The sequence below is a fragment of the Petromyzon marinus genome, chromosome 75 (genome assembly GCF_048934315.1).
Source record: "Petromyzon marinus isolate PM22_M1 ecotype Great Lakes invasive population chromosome 75, UKy_Petmar_22M1.pri1.0, whole genome shotgun sequence".
Lineage (NCBI taxonomy): Eukaryota > Metazoa > Chordata > Hyperoartia > Petromyzontiformes > Petromyzontidae > Petromyzon > Petromyzon marinus.
This window is the reverse complement of record NC_133741.1, coordinates 7,819,173-7,833,193: the sequence shown is the minus strand read 5'-3', so window position 1 is coordinate 7,833,193 and position 14,021 is coordinate 7,819,173. Positions and strand designations below refer to the sequence as shown.

General features: G+C 52.6%; 1 long non-coding RNA gene across 1 annotated transcript in view; it reads left to right on the top strand.

Moving 5' to 3' along the window:
• Window positions 1-10,529: 10,529 nt before the first annotated feature.
• The window catches only part of LOC142907169 (uncharacterized), a 31,643-nt gene continuing 28,151 nt past the window's right edge, over window positions 10,530-14,021 (top strand). The window contains exon 1 of the long non-coding RNA XR_012930861.1: window positions 10,530-13,333. This is a non-coding gene — a long non-coding RNA (uncharacterized LOC142907169). The remainder of the gene's footprint in view (window positions 13,334-14,021) is intronic.

Below are 14,021 nucleotides of genomic sequence, written 5' to 3'. Positions count from 1 at the left end.
CTCTGTGAGGTGAGTCTGTGGGTCTCTTTGTGAAGTGAGTTTGTGGGTATCTGTGAGGTGAGTCTGTGCATCTCTGTGTGAGGTGAGTGTGGGTGTTTTGTGTGAGGTGAGTCTGTCGTTCTCTATGTGGTGAGTCTGTGTGTGATGAGTCTGTGCGTCTCTGTGTGTGGTGAGTCTGTGGGTCTCTGTGTGATTTGAGTGTGGGTGTCTGTGTGTGGTGAGTCTGTGGGTCTCTGTGTGAGGTGAGTCTGTGGGTCTCTGTGTGAGGTGAGTCTGTGGGTCTCTGTGTGGTGAGTCTGTGGGTCCCTATGTGGTGAGTCTGTGGGTCTGTGTGTGTGTGTGTGAGGTGAGTCTGTTGGTCTCTGTGTGAGGTGAGTGTGGGTGTCTGTGTGAGGTGAGTCTGTGGTTTCGCTATGTGGTGAGTCTGTGGGTCTCTGTGTGGTGAGTTTGTGGGTCTCTGTGTGGTGAGTCTGTGTGTGTCTGTGTGTGGTGAGTCTGTGGGTCTCTGTGTGAGGTGAGTCTGTGGGTCTCTGTGTGGTGAGTTTGTGGGTCTCTGTGTTTGTCTGTGTGAGGTGAGTCTGTGGGTATCTGTGTGTGTCTGTGTGTGGTGAGTCTGTGGGTCTTTGTGTGTGTCTGTGTGTGGTGAGTCTGTGGGTGTCTGTGTGTTGAGTGTTGGTAAATGTGTGAAGTGTGTTTGTGGGTCTCTGTGTGGTGAGTCTGTGGGTCTCTGTGTGAGGTGAGTCTGTGGATCTCTGTGTGTGTCTTTGTGTGGTGATTCTGTGTGTCTCTGTGCGAGGTGAGTCACTGGGTGTCTGTGTCAAGTGAGTGTGGGTGTCTGTGTGTGGTGAGTCTGTGGGTGTCTGTGTGTGATGAGTTTGTGGGTCTCTGTGTGGTGAGTCTGTGTGTGTCTGTGTGTGGTGAGTCTGTGGGTCTCTGTGTGAAGTGAGTCTGTGGGTCTCTGTGTGGTGAGTTTGTGGGTCTCTGTGTTTGTCTGTGTGAGGTGAGTCTGTGGGTATCTGTGTTTGTCTGTGTGTGGTGAGTCTGTGGGTCTTTGTGTGTGTCTGTGTGTGGTGAGTCTGTGGGTGTCTGTGAGTTGAGTGTTCGTAAATGTGTGAAGTGTGTTTGTGGGTCTCTGTGTGGTGAGTCTGTGGGTCTCTGTGTGAGGTGAGTCTGTGGGTCTCAGTGTGATGAGTCTGGGTCTCTGTGTGAGGTGGGTCTCTGTATTTGTCTCTGTGAGGTGGGTCTGTTGGTCTCTGTGTGTGTCTGTGTGTGGTGGAGTCTGTGCGTCTCTGTGTGAGGTGAGTCTGTGGGTGTCTGTGTGAGTTGAGTTTGGGTAAATGTCTGAGGTGTGTTTGTGGGTCTCAGTGTGATGAGTCTGGGTCTCTGTGTGAGGTGAGTCTTTGTGTTTGTCTGTGTGAGGTGAGTCTGTGGGTCGCTGTGTTTCTGTGTGTGTTGAGTCTGCGCGTCTCTGTGTGTGGTGAGTCTGTGGGTGTCTGTGTGATTTGAGTGTGGGTGTCTGTGTGTGGTGAGTCTGTGGGTCTGTGTTTGTCTGTTAGTTGAGTATGTGGTTCTCTGTGTGATGAGTCTGTGGATGTCTGTGTGAGTTGAGTTTGGGTAAATCTGTGAGGCAAATTTGTGGGTCTCTGTGTGGTAAGTCTGTGGGTCTCTGTGTGAGGTGAGTCTGTGGGTCTCTGTGTGATGAGTATGTGGGTTTCTGTGTGATGAGTGTGTGGGTCTCTGTGTGTGTCTGTGTATGATGAGTCTGTGGATGTCTGTGTGAGGTGAGTCTGCGGTTCTCTGTGTGTTGTGGGTCTGTGGGTCTCTGTGTTTGTCTGTGTGAGGTGAGTCTGTGGGTCTCTGTGTGGTGAGTCTGTGGGTCTCTGTGTGAGGTTAGTCAGTGGGTCTCTGTTTGAGTTGAGTTTGTGGGTCTCTGTGTGTGTCTGTGTGAGGTGAGTTTGTGGGTCTCTTTGTGTGTCTGTGTGAGGTGAGTCTGTGGGTCTCTGTGTGAGGTGAGTCTGTGGGTCTCTGTGTTTGTCTGTGTGTGGTGAGTCTGTGGGTCTCTGTTTGTGGTGAGTCTCTGGGTGTCTGTGTGAGGTAAGTGTGGGTGTCTGTGTGTGGTGAGTCTGTGGGTCTCTGTGTGAGGTGAGTCTGTGGGTCTCTGTGTGGTGAGTTTGTGGGTCTCTGTGTTTGTCTGTGTGAGGTGAGTCTGTGGGTATCTGTGTGTGTCTGTGTGTGGTGAGTCTGTGGGTCTTTGTGTGTGTCTGTGTGTGGTGAGTCTGTGGGTGTCTGTGTGTTGAGTGTTGGTAAATGTGTGAAGTGTGTTTGTGGGTCTCTGTGTGGTGAGTCTGTGGGTCTCTGTGTGAGGTGAGTCTGTGGATCTCTGTGTGTGTCTTTGTGTGGTGATTCTGTGTGTCTCTGTGCGAGGTGAGTCACTGGGTGTCTGTGTCAAGTGAGTGTGGGTGTCTGTGTGTGGTGAGTCTGTGGGTGTCTGTGTGTGATGAGTTTGTGGGTCTCTGTGTGTGGTGAGTCTGTGGGTCTCTGTGTGGTGAGTTTGTGGGTCTCTGTGTGGTGAGTCTGTGTGTGTCTGTGTGTGGTGAGTCTGTGGGTCTCTGTGTGAGGTGAGTCTGTGGGTCTCTGTGTGGTGAGTTTGTGGGTCTCTGTGTTTGTCTGTGTGAGGTGAGTCTGTGGGTATCTGTGTTTGTCTGTGTGTGGTGAGTCTGTGGGTCTTTGTGTGTGTCTGTGTGTGGTGAGTCTGTGGGTGTCTGTGAGTTGAGTGTTCGTAAATGTGTGAAGTGTGTTTGTGGGTCTCTGTGTGGTGAGTCTGTGGGTCTCTGTGTGAGGTGAGTCTGTGGGTCTCAGTGTGATGAGTCTGGGTCTCTGTGTGAGGTGGGTCTCTGTATTTGTCTCTGTGAGGTGGGTCTGTTGGTCTCTGTGTGTGTCTGTGTGTGGTGATTCTGTGCGTCTCTGTGTGAGGTGAGTCTGTGGGTGTCTGTGTGAGTTGAGTTTGGGTAAATGTCTGAGGTGTGTTTGTGGGTCTCAGTGTGATGAGTCTGGGTCTCTGTGTGAGGTGAGTCTTTGTGTGTGTCTGTGTGTGGTGAGTCTGTGGGTCTCTGTGTTTGTCTGTGTGAGGTGAGTCTGTGGGTCGCTGTGTTTCTGTGTGTGTTGAGTCTGCGCGTCTCTGTGTGTGGTGAGTCTGTGGGTGTCTGTGTGATTTGAGTGTGGGTGTCTGTGTGTGGTGAGTCTGTGGGTCTGTGTTTGTCTGTGAGTTGAGTATGTGGTTCTCTGTGTGATGAGTCTGTGGATGTCTGTGTGAGTTGAGTTTGGGTAAATCTGTGAGGCAAATTTGTGGGTCTCTGTGTGGTAAGTCTGTGGGTCTCTGTGTGAGGTGAGTCTGTGGGTCTCTGTGTGATGAGTATGTGGGTTTCTGTGTGATGAGTGTGTGGGTCTCTGTGTGTGTCTGTGTATGATGAGTCTGTGGATGTCTGTGTGAGGTGAGTCTGCGGTTCTCTGTGTGAGGTGGGTCTGTGGGTCTTTGTGTTTGTCTGTGTGAGGTGAGTCTGTGGGTCTCTGTGTGGTGAGTCTGTGGGTCTCTGTGTGAGGTTAGTCAGTGGGTCTCTGTTTGAGTTGAGTTTGTGGGTCTCTGTGTGTGTCTGTGTGAGGTGAGTTTGTGGGTCTCTTTGTGTGTCTGTGTGAGGTGAGTCTGTGGGTCTCTGTGTGAGGTGAGTCTGTGGGTCTCTGTGTTTGTCTGTGTGTGGTGAGTCTGTGGGTCTCTGTTTGTGGTGAGTCTCTGGGTGTCTGTGTGAGGTAAGTGTGGGTGTCTGTGTGTTGTGAGTCTGTGGGTCTCAGTGTGATGAGTCTGGGTCTCTGTGTGAGGTGGCTCTCTGTATTTGTCTCTGTGAGGTAGGTCTGTTGGTCTCTGTGTGTGTCTGTGTGTGGTGAGTCTGTGCGTCTCTGTGTGAGGTGAGTCTGTGGGTGTCTGTGTGAGTTGAGTTTGGGTAAATGTCTGAGGTGTGTTTGTGGGTCTCAGTGTGATGAGTCTGGGTCTCTGTGTGAGGTGAGTCTTTGTGTGTGTCTGTGTGTGGTGAGTCTGTGGGTCTCTGTGTTTGTCTGTGTGAGGTGAGTCTGTGGGTCGCTGTGTTTCTGTGTGTGTTGAGTCTGCGCGTCGCTGTGTGTGGTGAGTCTGTGGGTGTCTGTGTGATTTGAGTGTGGGTGTCTGTGTGGTGAGTCTGTGGGTCTCTGTGTTTGTCTGTGAGTTGAGTATGTGGTTCTCTGTGTGATGAGTCTGTGGATATCTGTGTGAGTTGAGTTTGGGTGAATCTGTGAGGCAAATTTGTGGGTCTCTGTGTGGTGAGTCTGTGGGTCTCTGTGTGAGGTGAGTCTGTGGGTCTCTGTGTGATGAGTATGTGGGTCTCTGTGTGATGAGTGTGTGGGTCTCTGTGTGTGTCTGTGTATGATGAGTCTGTGGATGTCTGTGTGAGGTGAGTCTGCGGTTCTCTGTGTGAGGTGGGTCTGTGGGTCTCTGTGTTTGTCTGTGTGAGGTGATTTTGTGGGTCTCTTTGTGTGTCTGTGTGAGGTGAGTCTGTGGGTCTCTGTGTGAGGTGAGTCTGTGGGTCTCTGTGTTTGTCTGTGTGTGGTGAGTCTGTGGGTCTCTGTTTGTGGTGAGTCTCTGGGTGTCTGTGTGAGGTAAGTGTGGGTGTCTGTGTGTGGTGAGTCTGTGGGTCTCTGTGTGAGGTGAGTCTGTGGGTCTCTGTGTGTGTCTGTGTGAGGTGAGTCTGTGGGTCTCTGTGGTTGTCTGCGTGTGGTGAGTCTGGGTATCTTTGTGTGGTGAGTCTGTGGGTGTTTGTGTGTTCTGAGTCTGTGGGTGTCCGTGTGTGGTGAATCTGTGTGTCTCTCTGTGAGGTGAATCTGTGGGTCTCTGTGTGAGGTGAGTCTGTGGATCTCTGTGTGTGTCTTTGTGTGGTGATTCTGTGTGTCTCTGTGCGAGGTGAGTCACTGGGTGTCTGTGTCAAGTGAGTGTGGGTGTCTGTGTGTGGTGAGTCTGTGGGTGTTTGTGTGAGTTGAGTTTGGGTAAATGTGTGAGGTGTGTTTGTGGGTCTCCGTGTGGTGAGTCTGTGAGTCTCTGTCTAAGGTGAGTCTGTGGGTCTCTGTGTGAGGTGAGTCCGTGGGTCTCTGTGTGGTGAGTTTGTGTGTATGTGTGTGGCGAGTGTGTGGGTCTCTGTGTGATGAGTCTGTGGGTGTGTGTGTGAGGTGATTGTGGATCTCTGTGTGAGGTGAGTTTGTGGGTCTCTTTGGCTTCAGCAGAAGTTGTTTGAAAGGCGACGATGATGAAGCTGAAGCAGCTGAAGTTTGAGAAGCTGCCGTCTCCTTCATGTCTCGTACTCTGAGGAAGCACGTGGTGATTGCGACGTCACCGGTGATATCACAGTGCGAGGGACGTGACCACGCCCCCTTCAGCCACGCCCCCTTCAGCCACGCCCCTCCAAGTGACGTGACAGTGCGAGTCCACACCCCCGGAAGCCGCCTCCCGCCCCTCCTTTTTGGGCGTCCCCTCCACCTCCACCCCCAGCTTCGACTTGCGCTTCCGGTCGGGGCGAATGGCGGCGATGGCGGGAAAATTCTGAACCCTGTCTGGGGCTCCTCGAGGTCGACTCAGCCTGAAGATGCCGATACGAGGTTCTGTGTGAGGTGAGTTTGTGTGTGTCTGTGTGAGATGAGTCTGTGTGTGTCTGTGTGAGGTGAGTCTGTGCGTGTCTGTGAGGTGAGTCTGTGGGTTTCTGTGTGAGTTGAGTCTGTGGGTCTCTGTGTGAGGTGAGTCTGTGGGTGTCTGTGTGAGGTGAGTTTGTGGGTGTCTGTGTGAGGGGAGTCTGTGCGTCTCTGTGTGAGGTGAGTGTGGGTGTCTGTGTGAGGTGAGTCTGTGGTTCTCTATGTGGTGAGTCTGTGGGTCTCTGTGTGAGGTGAGTCTGTGGGTTTCTGTGTCGTAAGTCTGTGTGAGGTGAGTCTGTGGGTGTCTGTGTGAGGTGTGTGTTGGTGTCAGTGTAAGGTGAGTTTGTGGGTATCTGTGAGGTGAGTTTGTGGGTCTCTGTGAGGTGAGTCTGTCGGTTTCTGTGTGATGTGAGTTTGTGGGTTTCTGTGTAAGGTGATTCTGTGGGTCTCTGTGTGAGGTGAGTCTGTGGGTGTCTGTGCGAGGTGAGTTTGTGGGTGTCTGTGTGAGGGGAGTCTGTGGGTCTCTGTGTGGTGAGTTTGTGTGTCTGTGTGAGGTGAGTTTGTGGGTTTCTGTGTAAGGTGAATCTGTGTATCTCTGTGTGAGGTGAGTCTGTGTGTGTCTGTGTTAGGTGAGTCTGTGGTTCTCTATGTGGTGAGTCTGTGGGTCTCTGTGTAAGGTGAGTCTGTGGGTCTCTGTGTGGTGAGTCTGTGTGAGGTGAGTCTGTGGGTGTCTGTGTGAGGTGAGTGTGTGTGTCTGTGTGAGGTGAGTGTGTGTGTCTGTGTGAGGTGAATTTGTGGGTCTCTGTGTGTGGTGAGTCTGTTGGTCTCTGTGTGTGTCTGTGTGAGGTGAGTCTGTGGGTGTCTGTGAGGTGAGTCTGTGGGTCTCTGTGAGGTGAGTCTGTGGGTCTCTTTGTGAGGTGAGTTTGTGGGTATCTGTGAGGTGAGTCTGTGCGTCTCTGTGTGAGGTGAGTGTGGGTGTTTTGTGTGAGGTGAGTCTGTGGGTCTCTTTGGCTCCAGCAGAAGTTGTTTGAAAGGCGACGATGATGAAACTGAAGCAGCTGAAGTTTGAGAAGCTGCCGTCTCCTTCACGTCTCGTACTCTGAGGAAGCACGTGGTGATTGCGACGTCACCGGTGATGTCACAGTGCGAGGGACGTGACCACGCCCCCTTCAGCCACGCCCCTCCGAGTGACGTGACAGTGCGAGACCACACCCCCGGAAGCCGCCTCCCGCCCCTCCTTTTTGGGCGTCCCCCCCACCTCCACCCCCAGCTTCGACTTCCGCTTCCGGTCGGGGCGAATGGCGGCGATGGCGGGAAAATTCTGAACCCTGTCTGGGGCTCCTCGAGGTCGACTCAGCCTGAAGATGCCGATACGGGGCTCTGTGTGAGGTGAGTTTGTGGGTGTCTGTGTGAGGTGATTCTGTGGGTCTCTGTTTGTGTCTGTGTGAGATGAGTCTGTGTGTGTCTGTGTGAGGTGAGTCTGTGGGTCTCTGTGTGTGTCTGTGTGAAGTGAGTCTGTGGGTGTCTGTGTGTGGTAAGTCTGGGTCTCTGTGTGTGTCTGTGTGAGGTGAGTTTGTGGGTATCTGTGAGGTGAGTCTGTCGGTTTCTGGGTGAGGTGAGTTTGTGGGTTTCTGTGTAAGGTGAGTCTGTGGGTGTCTGTGTGAGGTGAGTCTGTGGGTTTCTGTGTGGTAAGTCTGTGTGAGGTGAGTCTGTGGGTGTCTGTGTGAGGTGAGTTTGTGGGTGTCTGTGTGAGGGGAGTCTGTGGGTCTCTGTGTGGTGAGTTTGTGTGTCTGTGTGAGGTGAGTTTGTGGGTATCTGTGAGGTGAGTCTGTGCGTCTCTGTGTGAGGTGAGTGTGCGTGTCTGTGTGAGGTGAGTTTGTGGGTTTCTGTGTAAGGTGAATCTGTGTATCTCTGTGTGAGGTGAGTCTGTGTGTGTCTGTGTGAGGTGAGTCTGTGGTTCTCTATGTGGTGAGTCTGTGGGTCTCTGTGTAAGGTGAGTCTGTGGGTCTCTGTGTGGTGAGTCTGTGTGAGGTGAGTCTGTGGGTGTCTGTGTGAGGTGAGTGTGTGTGTCTGTGTGAGGTGAGTGTGTGTGTCTGTGTGAGGTGAATTTGTGGATCTCTGTGTGTGGTGAGTCTGTTGGTCTCTGTGTGTGTCTTGTGTGAGGTGAGTCTGTGGGTGTCTGTGAGGTGAGTCTGTGGGTCTCTGTGAGGTGAGTCTGTGGGTCTCTTTGTGAAGTGAGTTTGTGGGTATCTGTGAGGTGAGTCTGTGCATCTCTGTGTGAGGTGAGTGTGGGTGTTTTGTGTGAGGTGAGTCTGTCGTTCTCTATGTGGTGAGTCTGTGTGTGATGAGTCTGTGCGTCTCTGTGTGTGGTGAGTCTGTGGGTCTCTGTGTGATTTGAGTGTGGGTGTCTGTGTGTGGTGAGTCTGTGGGTCTCTGTGTGAGGTGAGTCTGTGGGTCTCTGTGTGAGGTGAGTCTGTGGGTCTCTGTGTGGTGAGTCTGTGGGTCCCTATGTGGTGAGTCTGTGGGTCTGTGTGTGTGTGTGTGAGGTGAGTCTGTTGGTCTCTGTGTGAGGTGAGTGTGGGTGTCTGTGTGAGGTGAGTCTGTGGTTTCGCTATGTGGTGAGTCTGTGGGTCTCTGTGTGGTGAGTTTGTGGGTCTCTGTGTGGTGAGTCTGTGTGTGTCTGTGTGTGGTGAGTCTGTGGGTCTCTGTGTGAGGTGAGTCTGTGGGTCTCTGTGTGGTGAGTTTGTGGGTCTCTGTGTTTGTCTGTGTGAGGTGAGTCTGTGGGTATCTGTGTGTGTCTGTGTGTGGTGAGTCTGTGGGTCTTTGTGTGTGTCTGTGTGTGGTGAGTCTGTGGGTGTCTGTGTGTTGAGTGTTGGTAAATGTGTGAAGTGTGTTTGTGGGTCTCTGTGTGGTGAGTCTGTGGGTCTCTGTGTGAGGTGAGTCTGTGGATCTCTGTGTGTGTCTTTGTGTGGTGATTCTGTGTGTCTCTGTGCGAGGTGAGTCACTGGGTGTCTGTGTCAAGTGAGTGTGGGTGTCTGTGTGTGGTGAGTCTGTGGGTGTCTGTGTGTGATGAGTTTGTGGGTCTCTGTGTGTGGTGAGTCTGTGGGTCTCTGTGTGGTGAGTTTGTGGGTCTCTGTGTGGTGAGTCTGTGTGTGTCTGTGTGTGGTGAGTCTGTGGGTCTCTGTGTGAGGTGAGTCTGTGGGTCTCTGTGTGGTGAGTTTGTGGGTCTCTGTGTTTGTCTGTGTGAGGTGAGTCTGTGGGTATCTGTGTTTGTCTGTGTGTGGTGAGTCTGTGGGTCTTTGTGTGTGTCTGTGTGTGGTGAGTCTGTGGGTGTCTGTGAGTTGAGTGTTCGTAAATGTGTGAAGTGTGTTTGTGGGTCTCTGTGTGGTGAGTCTGTGGGTCTCTGTGTGAGGTGAGTCTGTGGGTCTCAGTGTGATGAGTCTGGGTCTCTGTGTGAGGTGGGTCTCTGTATTTGTCTCTGTGAGGTGGGTCTGTTGGTCTCTGTGTGTGTCTGTGTGTGGTGGAGTCTGTGCGTCTCTGTGTGAGGTGAGTCTGTGGGTGTCTGTGTGAGTTGAGTTTGGGTAAATGTCTGAGGTGTGTTTGTGGGTCTCAGTGTGATGAGTCTGGGTCTCTGTGTGAGGTGAGTCTTTGTGTTTGTCTGTGTGAGGTGAGTCTGTGGGTCGCTGTGTTTCTGTGTGTGTTGAGTCTGCGCGTCTCTGTGTGTGGTGAGTCTGTGGGTGTCTGTGTGATTTGAGTGTGGGTGTCTGTGTGTGGTGAGTCTGTGGGTCTGTGTTTGTCTGTTAGTTGAGTATGTGGTTCTCTGTGTGATGAGTCTGTGGATGTCTGTGTGAGTTGAGTTTGGGTAAATCTGTGAGGCAAATTTGTGGGTCTCTGTGTGGTAAGTCTGTGGGTCTCTGTGTGAGTTGAGTCTGTGGGTCTCTGTGTGATGAGTATGTGGGTTTCTGTGTGATGAGTGTGTGGGTCTCTGTGTGTGTCTGTGTATGATGAGTCTGTGGATGTCTGTGTGAGGTGAGTCTGCGGTTCTCTGTGTGTTGTGGGTCTGTGGGTCTCTGTGTTTGTCTGTGTGAGGTGAGTCTGTGGGTCTCTGTGTGGTGAGTCTGTGGGTCTCTGTGTGAGGTTAGTCAGTGGGTCTCTGTTTGAGTTGAGTTTGTGGGTCTCTGTGTGTGTCTGTGTGAGGTGAGTTTGTGGGTCTCTTTGTGTGTCTGTGTGAGGTGAGTCTGTGGGTCTCTGTGTGAGGTGAGTCTGTGGGTCTCTGTGTTTGTCTGTGTGTGGTGAGTCTGTGGGTCTCTGTTTGTGGTGAGTCTCTGGGTGTCTGTGTGAGGTAAGTGTGGGTGTCTGTGTGTTGTGAGTCTGTGGGTCTCAGTGTGATGAGTCTGGGTCTCTGTGTGAGGTGGCTCTCTGTATTTGTCTCTGTGAGGTAGGTCTGTTGGTCTCTGTGTGTGTCTGTGTGTGGTGAGTCTGTGCGTCTCTGTGTGAGGTGAGTCTGTGGGTGTCTGTGTGAGTTGAGTTTGGGTAAATGTCTGAGGTGTGTTTGTGGGTCTCAGTGTGATGAGTCTGGGTCTCTGTGTGAGGTGAGTCTTTGTGTGTGTCTGTGTGTGGTGAGTCTGTGGGTCTCTGTGTTTGTCTGTGTGAGGTGAGTCTGTGGGTCGCTGTGTTTCTGTGTGTGTTGAGTCTGCGCGTCGCTGTGTGTGGTGAGTCTGTGGGTGTCTGTGTGATTTGAGTGTGGGTGTCTGTGTGGTGAGTCTGTGGGTCTCTGTGTTTGTCTGTGAGTTGAGTATGTGGTTCTCTGTGTGATGAGTCTGTGGATATCTGTGTGAGTTGAGTTTGGGTGAATCTGTGAGGCAAATTTGTGGGTCTCTGTGTGGTGAGTCTGTGGGTCTCTGTGTGAGGTGAGTCTGTGGGTCTCTGTGTGATGAGTATGTGGGTCTCTGTGTGATGAGTGTGTGGGTCTCTGTGTGTGTCTGTGTATGATGAGTCTGTGGATGTCTGTGTGAGGTGAGTCTGCGGTTCTCTGTGTGAGGTGGGTCTGTGGGTCTCTGTGTTTGTCTGTGTGAGGTGATTTTGTGGGTCTCTTTGTGTGTCTGTGTGAGGTGAGTCTGTGGGTCTCTGTGTGAGGTGAGTCTGTGGGTCTCTGTGTTTGTCTGTGTGTGGTGAGTCTGTGGGTCTCTGTTTGTGGTGAGTCTCTGGGTGTCTGTGTGAGGTAAGTGTGGGTGTCTGTGTGTGGTGAGTCTGTGGGTCTCTGTGTGAGGTGAGTCTGTGGGTCTCTGTGTGTGTCTGTGTGAGGTGAGTCTGTGGGTCTCTGTGGTTGTCTGCGTGTGGTGAGTCTGGGTATCTTTGTGTGGTGAGTCTGTGGGTGTTTGTGTGTTCTGAGTCTGTGGGTGTCCGTGTGTGGTGAATCTGTGTGTCTCTCTGTGAGGTGAATCTGTGGGTCTCTGTGTGAGGTGAGTCTGTGGATCTCTGTGTGTGTCTTTGTGTGGTGATTCTGTGTGTCTCTGTGCGAGGTGAGTCACTGGGTGTCTGTGTCAAGTGAGTGTGGGTGTCTGTGTGTGGTGAGTCTGTGGGTGTTTGTGTGAGTTGAGTTTGGGTAAATGTGTGAGGTGTGTTTGTGGGTCTCCGTGTGGTGAGTCTGTGAGTCTCTGTCTAAGGTGAGTCTGTGGGTCTCTGTGTGAGGTGAGTCCGTGGGTCTCTGTGTGGTGAGTTTGTGTGTATGTGTGTGGCGAGTGTGTGGGTCTCTGTGTGATGAGTCTGTGGGTGTGTGTGTGAGGTGATTGTGGATCTCTGTGTGAGGTGAGTTTGTGGGTCTCTTTGGCTTCAGCAGAAGTTGTTTGAAAGGCGACGATGATGAAGCTGAAGCAGCTGAAGTTTGAGAAGCTGCCGTCTCCTTCATGTCTCGTACTCTGAGGAAGCACGTGGTGATTGCGACGTCACCGGTGATATCACAGTGCGAGGGACGTGACCACGCCCCCTTCAGCCACGCCCCCTTCAGCCACGCCCCTCCAAGTGACGTGACAGTGCGAGTCCACACCCCCGGAAGCCGCCTCCCGCCCCTCCTTTTTGGGCGTCCCCTCCACCTCCACCCCCAGCTTCGACTTGCGCTTCCGGTCGGGGCGAATGGCGGCGATGGCGGGAAAATTCTGAACCCTGTCTGGGGCTCCTCGAGGTCGACTCAGCCTGAAGATGCCGATACGAGGTTCTGTGTGAGGTGAGTTTGTGTGTGTCTGTGTGAGATGAGTCTGTGTGTGTCTGTGTGAGGTGAGTCTGTGCGTGTCTGTGAGGTGAGTCTGTGGGTTTCTGTGTGAGTTGAGTCTGTGGGTCTCTGTGTGAGGTGAGTCTGTGGGTGTCTGTGTGAGGTGAGTTTGTGGGTGTCTGTGTGAGGGGAGTCTGTGCGTCTCTGTGTGAGGTGAGTGTGGGTGTCTGTGTGAGGTGAGTCTGTGGTTCTCTATGTGGTGAGTCTGTGGGTCTCTGTGTGAGGTGAGTCTGTGGGTTTCTGTGTCGTAAGTCTGTGTGAGGTGAGTCTGTGGGTGTCTGTGTGAGGTGTGTGTTGGTGTCAGTGTAAGGTGAGTTTGTGGGTATCTGTGAGGTGAGTTTGTGGGTCTCTGTGAGGTGAGTCTGTCGGTTTCTGTGTGATGTGAGTTTGTGGGTTTCTGTGTAAGGTGATTCTGTGGGTCTCTGTGTGAGGTGAGTCTGTGGGTGTCTGTGCGAGGTGAGTTTGTGGGTGTCTGTGTGAGGGGAGTCTGTGGGTCTCTGTGTGGTGAGTTTGTGTGTCTGTGTGAGGTGAGTTTGTGGGTTTCTGTGTAAGGTGAATCTGTGTATCTCTGTGTGAGGTGAGTCTGTGTGTGTCTGTGTTAGGTGAGTCTGTGGTTCTCTATGTGGTGAGTCTGTGGGTCTCTGTGTAAGGTGAGTCTGTGGGTCTCTGTGTGGTGAGTCTGTGTGAGGTGAGTCTGTGGGTGTCTGTGTGAGGTGAGTGTGTGTGTCTGTGTGAGGTGAGTGTGTGTGTCTGTGTGAGGTGAATTTGTGGGTCTCTGTGTGTGGTGAGTCTGTTGGTCTCTGTGTGTGTCTGTGTGAGGTGAGTCTGTGGGTGTCTGTGAGGTGAGTCTGTGGGTCTCTGTGAGGTGAGTCTGTGGGTCTCTTTGTGAGGTGAGTTTGTGGGTATCTGTGAGGTGAGTCTGTGCGTCTCTGTGTGAGGTGAGTGTGGGTGTTTTGTGTGAGGTGAGTCTGTGGGTCTCTTTGGCTCCAGCAGAAGTTGTTTGAAAGGCGACGATGATGAAACTGAAGCAGCTGAAGTTTGAGAAGCTGCCGTCTCCTTCACGTCTCGTACTCTGAGGAAGCACGTGGTGATTGCGACGTCACCGGTGATGTCACAGTGCGAGGGACGTGACCACGCCCCCTTCAGCCACGCCCCTCCGAGTGACGTGACAGTGCGAGACCACACCCCCGGAAGCCGCCTCCCGCCCCTCCTTTTTGGGCGTCCCCCCCACCTCCACCCCCAGCTTCGACTTCCGCTTCCGGTCGGGGCGAATGGCGGCGATGGCGGGAAAATTCTGAACCCTGTCTGGGGCTCCTCGAGGTCGACTCAGCCTGAAGATGCCGATACGGGGCTCTGTGTGAGGTGAGTTTGTGGGTGTCTGTGTGAGGTGATTCTGTGGGTCTCTGTTTGTGTCTGTGTGAGATGAGTCTGTGTGTGTCTGTGTGAGGTGAGTCTGTGGGTCTCTGTGTGTGTCTGTGTGAAGTGAGTCTGTGGGTGTCTGTGTGTGGTAAGTCTGGGTCTCTGTGTGTGTCTGTGTGAGGTGAGTTTGTGGGTATCTGTGAGGTGAGTCTGTCGGTTTCTGGGTGAGGTGAGTTTGTGGGTTTCTGTGTAAGGTGAGTCTGTGGGTGTCTGTGTGAGGTGAGTCTGTGGGTTTCTGTGTGGTAAGTCTGTGTGAGGTGAGTCTGTGGGTGTCTGTGTGAGGTGAGTTTGTGGGTGTCTGTGTGAGGGGAGTCTGTGGGTCTCTGTGTGGTGAGTTTGTGTGTCTGTGTGAGGTGAGTTTGTGGGTATCTGTGAGGTGAGTCTGTGCGTCTCTGTGTGAGGTGAGTGTGCGTGTCTGTGTGAGGTGAGTTTGTGGGTTTCTGTGTAAGGTGAATCTGTGTATCTCTGTGTGAGGTGAGTCTGTGTGTGTCTGTGTGAGGTGAGTCTGTGGTTCTCTATGTGGTGAGTCTGTGGGTCTCTGTGTAAGGTGAGTCTGTGGGTCTCTGTGTGGTGAGTCTGTGTGAGGTGAGTCTGTGGGTGTCTGTGTGAGGTGAGTGTGTGTGTCTGTGTG